Raw genomic sequence first — 10,634 nt, 5'->3', positions numbered from 1 at the left:
GGTATCCGGGGTCATACCCCCTACAATCAGCCACCACGGTCAGTCTTCCGACCATCTCGGTCTCTAGGTCCAAGCCTCACGTTCGTCCTTCACCTCTCCTAGTCTCTGCTTGATCTTCACCATGGCCGTCGACCATCTCTATGCTCCACAGCCGCACACCAACATAGCCAAGAGAAACGTCGCATACGCATACTCACGTCATGGTTAGTCTCCTAACTCAACCAAAGCCGATCATCTCTGATAATCACTCATCACAAACTCGACACACAAGGGCACATATCAACCTTGTGTTCGCAGTGCTTGATGTCTCAATTTGGAATCCTACCCGGCACGATTAAATAAATAGTTGTTCTCTTATATTCCACATGTGAGGCCTAACAAAACCTCCATGTAAGGAGACCCATCAACATAAGTTAACTGCCCACTTTTTTTGTCATCAGTTAATTATTTTGAGTTGAACTAGCAAGTGCATGCGACATAATGTTCAACTCATCAACATGCTATATCTTTTTTTTTTCCCACTCCCACAGTCCATTTCTCAGGCGCGGTGATCAGCACTGCTCCCACAGGCGATACGTCGAGCTGAATGTCCCTCCACCGTGCTTCTTTGCAAACTCCATGATGGCCTTCCGTACAGCGTCATCCCACAACCTTGCCATGTTGCTGATCATCATCGGCTTTGGGAGCTCGTTGAGGGCATGCCGGAAGGACACTTCTGCCATGCCTAAAATGTTGCTCATCCTCTTCCTGCAGGCCGCCAGAACACACCTTAGCAATGCAACAACAAACTGAAAAATGTACTGACCATATAGACTAGCAGTTAGCTATCAAGCTAACTGAACTCACCTCAATGGCTCATCCCACTGGTCACTGACAAGCACAGGAGAGCTCCTGGGGTAATCCACAGGGACCAATAGCTTCACAGGCAAGATAATAGGCTGCAACAATTGGTCAGGGAGTCCATCAATACCATGTAACTTATCCAAAGGGCCGAAATATGCAAATAGGTTTCTGAATATTAAGTACCATTTCAGATGCGGCAAAGAGCAATTTCAGGTCTGGACTCAATGACATGGCAGTGTAAGAGAACTCGACAAGTGTGCCACCATTTCTAGCGGTGATCGCATCTGTGCCGCTGTCATCAACAATGGTGATAACAGTATCGAACAGCCTGCTGTTGATAGATCTTATCTCGTCTAACAGAGCATCCTTAGCATTCTGCTACAAAAAAAATGAATAGTGTGAGAGATTGTTCATGCTATGACAGATAACTAGTTGGTCAGAACTACATTGGCATTGGCTTCATAAAATTGTGGTAATACTGTTTTGAAAAGCTAAACACAATAATATAATGATGCCTCATGCTAATACCGTTGTTCTCTGCCTCTTAGCCCCTTGTTCTGCATTTGATTCTACCCTGCCCCATGTACTTTCGAGAATGCGCTTCATCTTGTTCCCAGTGCTAGATCCACCCTGCTCTGAGAAGAAATCCCAATCCTGAAACTCATCAATTTCCCAATGTGGTACCAGATTGTTCATGCTGACTGTGCAAATAAAATTGGCTTAGTCATAAAGCATTGCTGGTGATGAAGCCCTCACCTGATAATATTTAAAATAATAAGTAAGATAATTTGAAATATAGAAAAAGTTTTTGCAAGATGAGTGATCTTGCATTCTTACTGCTTCAATTAGGCGATCGATGGGCTTCTTAGCAACCACTATTTCAGCTCTACCGTGGTGGTTATCTTCTAATGCACTATCTGCTATCTGCACCTGAGTTGGGGTGGCTGTCATAGTGGGATTTACCTGTTCAGATTGATTCGCTGCTGCTGCTTCTGTTGCTGTTCCTCCTGCCGCTACCTCTGCAGCAGCAGCTGAATTGTCCACTAACTGTGAGGCAGAAACACTCTTAAAATTCTCTGATGATATGGGCACCACCGGAGCACATGTTGAAGCGGCTGGGAACAACCCCTGAAATGGTAACAGGTGATGGCAGTGTTGATTTCACTGAAGCACAGGGTGAAGCAGCTTCGATAACAGCAGGCAGTTGAAAGGGTGATGGCAACGGCGATTTCAGTGAAGGACAGATTGTGAAATACCAGACTCGGCAATGGATGGCAAAGTGGACTTAACTGAAGAAGAGCATGAAGCAGATTTTACATTACCTGTCATGAAAACTGGTGATGGCAATGTGAACTTCACCGAATCAGAGGATAAGGTTACAACTTTTAGAGCATCTTGCTTCGCAACAAGTGACGGGGATGTGGATTTTATAGAAGCAGAGTTCGAGGAAACTTTTACAGCTCCTGGATTGGTAATAGACAATGGTAGTATGAAGTCCTCCTGAAGCTTATTGATTGATGAAGACTGCAAGGATCCATGTGATTTCTCTGGGAAACAAGAGCTTATTGGTGGCTCTTGCTGCTTGTGATGGCTACTACATGGGAGAAATATAAACGAATTTCACAAATTTGTCTTATATAATAGAGAACAGGAAATGAACAAGCTGAGTCATTCAGAAGCTGGTAATTTAAAATATTTTTCACCGAAGAGGAAACTTAAAATGGTAAATGTGTATGAGAAGGCACTATAAAATGCAGCCCAACACATCATCTGTATTTTTTCGTTCTGATATAGGCTCATGGTCACACACAGTCAGCTATCAAGTACTCCGTTTATCAAAAGTCAATATTGTTGAAATACGCGTGATTGTGTGAAGCGTGTCCTCAGAAAAAAAAAAGTTAATATTATTTTTTTCGAACATCTCGACAGTTAATATTAACTCCTATGAAAGGCAAGTGGTACTTTATACTTAACCTGGAACCGCCATCAGATGGAGCCAGAACACAACTAAGATCAGTTGTCTGAGGTTGCCCACGAGAAATCTGAGACTTCAATCTTGCATCAATCTCTGCCTTTCGTGCTTTACTTTTCCTGTAGGGAAGTAGCAACTCTTCTGTGGATTTCTCATACATGGAGAACTTTCCCCTTAAGTTTTCGGAGATTTTGTCTTTGTCAAGTAGTAAGAAATTCAGCGTCACTCTGGCTTTCTCCTTCACATATAATTTAAATTTGTACACTACATTTTCGCGTTTGGTTAGTGCCTCTAACTGTTCCTGTACATATATGCAACGAAGGAATGTAAGAGACTGAGATTCACTAAAATATCAATTGATGAAGGTTCATAGGAAGGCACAAAGTGTTAACAGGAAGATGACCTTTGTAATATCTGGACAAATAATCCGTTGATGAAATTCCATGAGCTCTGAAAAGCAATCGTCCTTTAGTTTCTTTATCTGCAATGCAGGCAAACGCAAACAGGTGATTAAAAGACAAGACCATACACATCCGTTATGTGAGCAATGACACCGCAAGTTTAGGCAGCAGCATTTTACTTTATGAATATAAATGGACATGGCTCACAGATCATACGGCTTAGAAAAATGAAAATTTCACTGCAAATCCATGTATCAGCCTTCACGCATGTCGAAAGGAGTATTCTTACCTGCTGGGACATTTCCTCCCGCCAATCAACTTGTACAGCACGTTCCATCATTACCTGCTGAGATTCCATTCTGCTGACAGCAAAACCAGCATTGTGCTGACTGTTCCCTCCTTCCGGGTGACCACTATGCATCTTGGTGGCATAATGGTACCTTTGCCTGTCCATCTGCTGTTGATTGAGCCCCATACCTTGCTGGTTCATTATCATCTGCTCGTGCAGCAGCATACTAGGTCCTCTGGCACTTTGCATAGGAAGGTGATTATGCTGCCCATTTGGTTGAACAACTGATTGCTCTTGTGCCTGTGCAATGCTCGGTCGGATTATGTATAAAGTTTTGGTAATGCATTTGCAGATCCTTCTGATACGCCATATTCTTGTTAGGCACTGCATCCAAAGATGGAGGTGCCATAGGCTGGCTTTGCATATGAGAAGATCGCCCTCCATAACTAGACATCATCGATGCCCCCTGCGGCATTGCAGCAGTGGAAGAATTACCTCCATCCTTTGCTTCGAGTGCATTAACTGGCCGCACATGCCTTCCCATTTGTATTTGTTGCTGTACTACATTTTGTTTTCCCTCCAGAATATCCAACTTGAGAGCTATTTTCCTAATATATTCTTCCTGGTAAAAAAAGGGAATAAATTACATTACATCCCTATGATATGAGACGGAGGCAATAAAACAGAAACAATGGAAGAAAACATGTAACCTCGAATTTTATTTAATTTTTCATTTCAGTCACATTGGCATGATATTGCACTCGCTAGTTACTTATTAGTAGCAGATATATATATATATATATATATATATATATATATATATATATATATATATATATAACATCTGCATTTCTGAAAGCAGCAGGCTTCTCCTGATCTGAAGCTGAAATGCACACGCTGCACATATGTAAATGATACTAATTGATCAGCTAAAAGAGGAGACAATAGGCTTACCTTACTATTAGCCTCATGGAATATTTTGTTTTCGAAGTTGGTAGTAACCCTTCTGAGGTCGACGGTAGAGAGTCCAGGGAAAATGTGGTCCAATCTACATGCTCTGATTAAATTGAACATGTTCGATTGGGTTAAAAAAGGATTGGACGTGAGACATCAAAGAAGCATGCTGAACTTATGTGTCTGACTGATGAGAAATACATTAGTGGATTCTCAGAGACAGAAATAAAGATAGCTGATAACCAAACTGATCATCTTTATGCAGATAAAACATGAAGGAAATTTGAACCCGCGACAACAAAAAGATCCATATTTTAGAAATCATTGCAATATATTTCAAACCAAAAATGCCTTATCCACACATCAGTACACTAAGAGAGTACGACTGATAAAGTCGTCGTAACAGTATGCATGAATGGTGGACCGAGACGAATCGAATTAAGACACTGATGACTGATCTATCTCCACGACCTATAAAAGGAACAGAAGTTCTGTTTGAAATATTGAAGTATGCTTAGGGCCCCAGCTAGTCATATTGAGAAAACAAATCTACCTAGATAGCTTAGTAGCTACAAGTGAAATATTGCATCAGATACACAAAGCAACAATTCTAGAAACGAAAAAAAACATGAGCATATCAACTCAAACAATTTTTTGTAGGCACAAGACACAACGACAACAGAGTGAATCGATAGAGCGTATCTGCCAATCTGAAATCAGTTCATAATGCAGATAAAATGATAAACGAAAATCTGGGTCCATGACACCAGAAGATCCTGATTTGGGAAATCGCTGCAATCTGTTCCAAACAAAAAGGCCTCATCAACACATCAATACACTAACCTAGTATGCCGGATAAAGTAGTAGCAGCCTGAATAAAACTGGATCTGGGTAGACTGATTGAGACGCAACAAATTGAGACACTAATCGATGGCTGCAACATATACAAGGAAACTTCTGTTTGGAATATATAGAAGGAAACTTAACAGCTAAGCAATCCTCTTAACACCCCAGTTAGCCATACTGGGTAAACACTCTAGCTACTTAGCTTATTTGTTACAAGTGAAATCATTGCGTCAGATCCACGAATAAAGAATTCTAGAAAGAAAGAAAGCATGAGCACATCGAACCCAAGAAATTTTTGGTAGGCATAAGATGTGGCAACGAACAAAGTGTTCTGATCGAGTGTATCTACCGATCTGAATTTGGAGCCCCCAGCATCATGAGAAACGGAGCAAGTAAGCGGATGACCATGGCTCATCGATCCCTACTTATACGGATACTGTGCGCATGGCCTGATCGCCCACAAGTTGAGCAGATAATCAAACTAAAATCCCTTAAACCTCCGAAAAAATTAGGGCGGGCAACAACAACGAGATGGCGGAGCATGGATAGAAAACAAGGAGGGGCTAAAAAAAATTTCAACAACAACTATAGCAGGCAGCAACAATATGATGTAATAGGCTCTTCTATCATTTTTTATTTGTTTCCAACATCTTTTTTTTTTTGAAGAATTGTTTCCTACAGCCTAGGCTTTTGACTTTTCGTACATGGCTTCACAACTTGATAGAACAACTATTACATAGCAATTGGATGAAAGCAATACTACATGCAGTGACAAAACAGGAAACCAGGGGGGGGCGGGGGGGCAAGTGCCTAGGTTCGCCTCCAAGTGGGAGCGAGGGAGTGGAGCGGAACACATACATCTCGTGGCCCGATCGCCCACAAGTGAACCAGATCATCAAACCAAAATCCCTTAAACCAACGGAAAAATTAGGGCGGGCAACAACAACGAGATGGCAGAGCGGCGGAGTGGAGCGGAACACATACATCTCGTAGAGCATGCGTTGGCGCAATTTTCGATCCAGCGCCTCTTGCCATAGGTGTTGGCCCCCGTCGTCAACAATTGGGCGCAACGCAGTTGACGAGGTGGCCTGAGATAGATGGCTTCGAGTGGATGCCATCAGAAAGGAGGTGAGAATGAACGGATGCAGTCGATGTGCGGACACAGTGCTTCATATATATAGCACCACTACAGGTCATTTAGCATATGCGCTAGGGGGTGGCCCACATACCCAGATAAGGCTTATCATAGCAATGAATTAGAAATTAAAAAGCCAACAAAATACATCTGATAAAAACACAAGGGGAAGTGGCAACTAGATCTAGTGAACTCACATAGAATTTTGGTGAATAGTCCTATTTTCATCTACCATATATGAATTTCTACATTTGATCATTTACACAACACAAAAGCTAAGGTTACATAGGTAGTTTTATTTGTTGCAAGTCATGCGTACCTAGCAGATATTAATGACAGCTACAAGTAATGGATTTTCTAGGTACTATAATGAGCATCTAGGCTGCAATTGTGACTAATGTATGTTTTGTAGGAACACATTTAAATATCATGTCACAGTGCATGAGAAGAATGTGTCCGCCAATGTTGATGGAAAGATGATTGAAGTAAGGATTGAAGGCTCAGGTTAAAGGATCTTTCAAGAGTCAAGTGTTGCCAAAAAAGGGGATTTGAGAATTACATGTAGATCAACCAATTGTTCCGTGAGCGTGAAGATCCAAACATAGTGAACAAATGGTATAGACAGCTTGATCATGTAGGGAGGAACTCAAATCAAGTTTGATAGGAATCTGAACAATTTTAAAGAGAGTCAAAACAGTTTTGCTACACACGTCGGACAACCAACATGTGACAGAAATGAGCACACCGGATAAATGCAGGTAGAGTCTGGTCAAATATGTCTACAGTGGACACTGGTCTAGTGTGTGCTAGCCGGATGGTTCGACCAAGGTGAAAAGTTGGTGCCAAACATCCAACGGACATTTGATAAAAGAAGGGATTTTATGCCCTTCAACTTTTCTGTTTAAATAACTAGGATGGACCGTCCGGCAACTCTAATGTTGTGCAAATCTTAGCGTCCGTAATTCATTGTAACGATCGCAATAGCTTGATAAGTTATGTAATAAATTAATAATTCTAGCCCACTTAAGATACATAGATGATTCAAGTGATCATGAGATTGATGAGGTTTCTATTTTTTGAAAGTAATAATGAATAATGGTCTTATGAACTATTTATGGCTCATAATCTATTTATTTATAAACTCTGATATATCTATACTTAATACTAAAAAGCTAAAATTTCTTTTCATTTTTTATTTGTCTAGCCTCTTCTAACTAATTCTATGAATATTGTAACCGTTCCCATCCACATCTACAACCCTCCTCCTATTTTTTTTATATAAAAGTACACAAGTTGTGAATCCTAATCTAAATAGGCTTCTTCTATCTCGCAGGACTTTACATCTTGAGTAGTGAATAGGAATCCTAATCAGAAAGGATATCTCTATTTCTCTTCACTCTATTTTATATTAATTATATTATATTATATTTATATTATAGCTCTATATATCTCTATATCTCTGCATCTGTTATTTATATTAATTATATTATATTATATTTATATTATAGCTCTATATATCTCTATATCTCTGCGGCTTTGTGCCAGTCGCCCCGTTGGCTCCCGCCCCGTCACCCAGGTAATCCCGTGCGTGAACCAACAACGGCCGGGTTTATGGCCCAGACTAATAACCGCTGATGCCCTGTTAGGCCGACCCTTGCTTTCTACAGTATTTTGTTTTTGTTGCACGGTACAGATCAGTTTTTCGTTAGAATTTTCTTATACATGTGTTAGCACCTAGGTACTTGCCGCATGATACAGAACACAGACAGCTACTGCATATGCGTCCATGTTTCTTTTTCTTTTCCCGAGGAGAACATACTTATATTCATTGTGTAACGCCCGGCATTTTCACTATCAAGGTAAAAATGCCTGCTTAAGGATTATTATCCGACATAGCAATGCCTTCTTGAGTAATGACCCTAAAATCAAAGTGTCGTCTGGTCATTTATAAAATCAGTGGTGTGCTCGGGCTACTCTCAGGCCTGAGATCGGATACAGTAGACCGAAATCTGGCTGGACACAGTTCAGCATCTGGTCCTGCTGATGTGGCAATGCACAGAGAAGAGGAGGAGGAGCGGATGCACCAGCGCGTTCGATCATGGTGGACCGGACGCGTCCGTTAAAAAAACCCGGCTCTGATGCCTTACTGGAAGCGATCAGACTCCAGTGATGGAGCGTCCGGTCACTTTGAGCAGTGCGTCCGGTCGCAACTTAACACGTGGCGTGAAACAGACTAGCCGTTAAGATCGGGCACTCAGCATTTGAGGCTGATGATACGTGGCGAGCATCAGGCGACCGGATGCTGGGGTCCTGTGTCCGGTCAACTTGACCGGCGTGTCCGATCAGCCCGTGTTTCACTGGATAGAGGAGCCAACGACTCTATTTATGGGGGCTCTCTATTTAAACCCCATGGCTAGCTCAAGCTCACTCTCTTGGTCCATTTGCATTAACATAGCAACCTTGTGAAGCTTAGCCAAAGCCCTCCCACTCATCTCCATCATTGATTCATCATCTTTGTGAGATTGAGAGTGAATCCAAGTGCATTGCTTGAGTGTTTGCATCTAGAGGCACTTGGTGTTCATGTTTCGCTACGGGATTCGCTTGTTACTCTTGGTGGTTGCCTGCCTCCTAGATGGCTTGGAGCAGAGAGAATCGTCGAGCTAAGGTTGGTGATTATCTCCGGCTCCGATCGTTGTGATTGTGTGGGGTTCTTGACCTTTCCCCGATGGAGATCACAAAAGGTACTCTAGTGTATTGCTCGTGGCTTGTGTGATCTCCATCTTGTGTTGGTTGTGTGGCACCCTATTGAGGGATTTGGCGTGTGATGCCAATTAGCACGTGAATCCTCCAAGTGAGTGAATCACCGCAACAAGGACTAGCTTGTCGGCAAGCAAGTGAACCTCGGTAAAAAATCATTGTGTCATTATTTGATTCTGAGGTGATTGGTCATCATTGGTATTCATTCTTGTGATTGATTGGTTCATTCCTCGACTCGGCGGTATAACCATCTTGCTCTCTCTCTCTCTCTTTACATTACCACAATCTAGTTGTCAAGCTCTTTAGTGTAGCTAGTCGTGTGAGCCTGTTAGTTTGGTTAGTGTGGCTCTTTAAGTTAGCCTTTGAGAGCACACTAACTTAGTGTAGTGACATAGCCATTGTGTGGATAGAGACTATAGAAACTAAAATTGTGGTAGGTGACTTGCATTCTTAGTAGGCTAGCGTAACACTCGCTTCGCCTCATATTTGTCTAACCGATTTGTTAAGTGTTGTTGTAGAAATTTTTAATAGGTCATTCACCCTCCTTCTAGCCATTAGAACCTTTTAAGTGGTATCGGAGCCGAGGTCACCGTGATTTAAGGCTTAACAACCTTCGGTGTCAAAATGGCTCAAATCCAACAACACCAAAAAGGCACCCCAATTTGATGGCACAAATTATCCATATTGGAAGTCAAAGATGACCACACATATTAAGTCAATCAATAGAAGGGTGTAGAAGGTGGTAGAAACCAAAATTGAGATTGTCGATCCGAAGAATCCCACCGCGGCTGAAGAAGTGCTTCTCCAAAACAACGACATTGCTCTAAGTGCCATTCATGATGCAATTGATGAGAGAACATTTGAGCAAATCAAGAACATTGAGATGGCTCATGAGGCTTGGAAGAAGTTGGAAGAATCATTCGAGGGTACCAAGGCAATAAAGGGTACAAGGCATACATTCTCAAGGAGAAATTTGCTAGCTTCAAGATGAAGGAAGATGAGAGTGTGCCGGACATGTTCCATCGGATGGAAGTGCTTGTTAATTATCTCAAAGCACTTGGTGAGAAGGTGGAGGACAAGGACTTCTCTTATAAGTTCTTTGAGATGCTTACCGGCAAGATTTGGCATTTTGGTCACCTTGATAGTGAGGACCGGTTTGGACACAATGACACCAAACCAACTCTTGGGAGATATCATGACCAATGATGCTTATAGAGATGATGATGAGAATGAAGAAAAGAGGGAGAAGAAAGATGACAAGAAGAAGAGTGTGGCGTTCAAGGCCACATCATCCAAGGGCAAGGCAAAGCAAGAATCATCAAGTGAAGATGAAGACTTGAGCTTTGATGAGATGGATGATGAGAAGATGGCTCTCTTTGTCAAGAGATTTGGTAAGTTCATGATGAAGAAGGGCTACCATGCTAGAAGAAAGAAGTC

The 10,634-nt window shown here is 41.8% G+C and overlaps 1 long non-coding RNA gene and 1 pseudogene across 1 annotated transcript; both read right to left on the bottom strand.

Annotated features, from left to right (window-relative positions):
* Window positions 1–344: 344 nt before the first annotated feature.
* LOC136491573 (probable mediator of RNA polymerase II transcription subunit 15c) lies at window positions 345–3,760 on the bottom strand (annotated as a pseudogene).
* Window positions 3,761–4,093: 333 nt separating this feature from the next.
* On the bottom strand, window positions 4,094–6,427 carry LOC136494172 (uncharacterized). Its single transcript, XR_010768536.1, has 3 exons — window positions 6,290–6,427; window positions 4,460–4,562; window positions 4,094–4,127 (listed from the first exon to the last, which is right to left on the bottom strand). It is a non-coding gene; the product is annotated as an uncharacterized lncRNA (long non-coding RNA).
* Window positions 6,428–10,634: the final 4,207 nt, after the last annotated feature.

Source organism: Miscanthus floridulus, chromosome 11 (genome assembly GCF_019320115.1).
Source record: "Miscanthus floridulus cultivar M001 chromosome 11, ASM1932011v1, whole genome shotgun sequence".
Classification (NCBI taxonomy): Eukaryota; Viridiplantae; Streptophyta; class Magnoliopsida; order Poales; family Poaceae; genus Miscanthus; species Miscanthus floridulus.
The sequence above is the reverse complement of the archived record's forward strand: the minus strand, read 5'-3'. Positions and strand labels throughout refer to the sequence as shown.